Consider the following 2,793-nt stretch of genomic DNA (forward strand, 5'->3'; position numbering starts at 1 on the left):
ACATCCAGGCTGACGAAGATGTTGGTGAGTATCTGCGTCATGATGCAGATGATGCCGGGGGCCTCGTCCCAGACCCTGTCCAGCCCACTGATGAGTGGGTCAACGGAGACCGTGAAGGATCCAGTGACTGCGACACCCCTCTTGGGGGTTCTACCGAGCCTGGTGTTGCCCCTGTTGTCACCCCTTCCGACCCTGACAATGCTCCAGACGGAGATGTCAGCAACCCGGGCGGATGCCCGGACCGAGGTACCATTGAGAGACACAGACCTGTCAGTGATACACCTCAACCAGTCAGACCCCGTAAAACACCAAGGCCAATTAGGAGGAAACTCAAGCCATGCCGTTTCAGAGACTGATATACCCCTTAGTGTTCCTACCCCATTGACTTCTTTGGACAATGTTACACTTTACTCACACACTGTTATGCCTGGACGTCAGAGAAGAATGATCATAGCAAGTAGAGCTTTTACTTGCCCACATTCACGTTGTACTATTGATGATTGTTTGATCTATACCGCCGAAGAGAGCGAGTGGTATTTATTGGATACTACATATATTACACTTGATCAGTACTCAAGCAACATGCAAGAAACTCGTGTGACATTAACTAATGTTGACCAGGAAGAGAGCTCGTATTGGTGTGCTAGACGTGATATCGGTGAACCGGTGCCTAGTAAATCCAACAATTTCAAGGACAAAATTTGTAGGACCAGGCCTGACTATCCACACCACTATAGGACCTCGGACTATGAGACATTGGTGCATAAATATGTTCACGAGGAGTTACCAGGAAAGGTTGAAAATGTTGCTGTGAAGGCTCCTACGAAGGCGATTGTAGTTGCTACTGACGATTATTTATTGTATGATTCTAATCACCTGGGGACACGGTCCCACCCTAATTCTGCCACTAGTATCATGAAAGATTTTGCTTCAAAAATGAATTATTCTGATTGCTGGATTTGTCAACAGGTCCCTGTAAGTGCGTCTGCTCCTATGTTTTTCCCCATACCGTTAACTAAAGCAGAATGGCTTCATTATAATTGGCAGGGTTTAGCCCCATTTGTTTTACAGGGCAAGAACCAGAGCTCTTCTTGTCAGCCCAGCACGATTCTGGTTCCTTTAAATTCTTCCTATGCAGGTGTGGATATTGGTGTGTTGGAACGTCTGACAGCAGCGGTTAACAAACACCATAGGCCTAGCGGTGTGGGGAAGGTTATTATTGATAGGCTTACACATTTGTCACAACCAACAGGTCCGAAGAAGATATATATTATCCAAGCTATGTTCGCTCAATTAAATGGTACTGCATTGAGTCCTCATCTGTCATGTTCTGGGAGTGTGACTTCTACACGGTGGAGGGGTTCAGTTGTTATTTCTGGATTAAAATGTAAAGTTGTTGATTGTGCTATGGTGCCTCAAATGAAATTACATGATACCAATACTACCAGACGGCAGAGAGGCACCACGCAGCTTAAAGTCATGCCTCTCGTAAATGTTACAACCTGTATTGACATTCAAGTACGGCCCAAGATCAGCTCGGTTCGTCAGTTAGGGGCTGCGTCTTGTGTAGGTGGAACCATTTTCTCGTATCCTGGTACGGAGCTTCAACTCCCGGAACATGTGTTTCTTGTGTGTGATAATGATGCATTCTCTAAGCTTCCTGCTTCGATTGAGGGTGGTTGTTATTTGGCTCATCTGATACCTTTGATTAGGAAAGTTACTCGGGAGGAGATGTCTGTACTTCACAAACAAGCAACCCATCGTAGTCGTAGGGCGTTGTCTGCCGCTCAGAAGTTTTTTGGCCTAATATTCCCAAGTTATGGTGTCTACAACACTCAGACTGAATTAAGTGCCTTATCATCCGTTCTTGAAAAACACATTAATGCTTCGGATGCTGTAGTGTCTGCCCTGGCCACTGAATTGACTGAAACTAAGAATGTAGCTCTCCAAAATAGAATGGCTTTGGACATTATTTTGGCCAGTCAGGGTGGTACTTGTGCTTTGATAGGCGGTGAATGCTGCAGTTATATTTCGGATTCTGGTAACGCTTTGCATGATTTTCATGAATCTAACAAGAAGGGTGTTGAGGATTTACATAAAGAACACGGTTGGAATATGTTAGATTTCTTTGATTCTGCTTTTTCAGGTATTGGTAATATGATCAGGTCCGTCGCTATTATTTTTGTTGTCATTATCATCTGTATTATGTTACTTGGTATTTTGATCAAATGTTTTGGAAAGTGTATTTCGGATGTTCCTATTAATGCTTTGGTGTTGACCAACGTAGCTGATGAGCAAAAGCTGGATTCTGTTTTGCTTTCTGATTTTGTTTCCTCTTTTGATGATTTGTTTATTAAGTGATGTTTTGTGATTATTTGCGTCGATTACTGTTTGTTTCTTTCTATATCATGTGATTGATGTCAGTTGAGAAGTGGTGTGGTGGTTATGCAAAGATAGGAAAGCGGTTCTGTTCCTAGCGCAACGAAGAAAACGCTCTTGACTGGGAAAGGATATCAATCTGAGACAGCGGTAAAGGCTGTTCTCCAACTGGGTACAAGTGCTAGTAACCTCTGACCCCGACGCTTCAAGGACAAAGAAAACATCGGTCGTTGGAAGTTTCTATGTTAATTTGTGCATGTTGGACTGTGTTTAGTTTAATTGTGGTTGTTATTTTCAAGATTCTTTTTGTTATTGGTTGATTTCTATTTTTTGCGTGATGTCTTTGGGTTCTTATTAGTTATTTTTTATTTTTTGTTTTTTGATTTTTTATTTTTTTTTAATTTTTTTTTTATA

Source organism: Nansenia antarctica, assembly GCF_963989245.1.
Source record: "Nansenia antarctica genome assembly, chromosome: 2".
NCBI classification, from domain to species: domain Eukaryota; kingdom Metazoa; phylum Chordata; class Actinopteri; order Argentiniformes; family Microstomatidae; genus Nansenia; species Nansenia antarctica.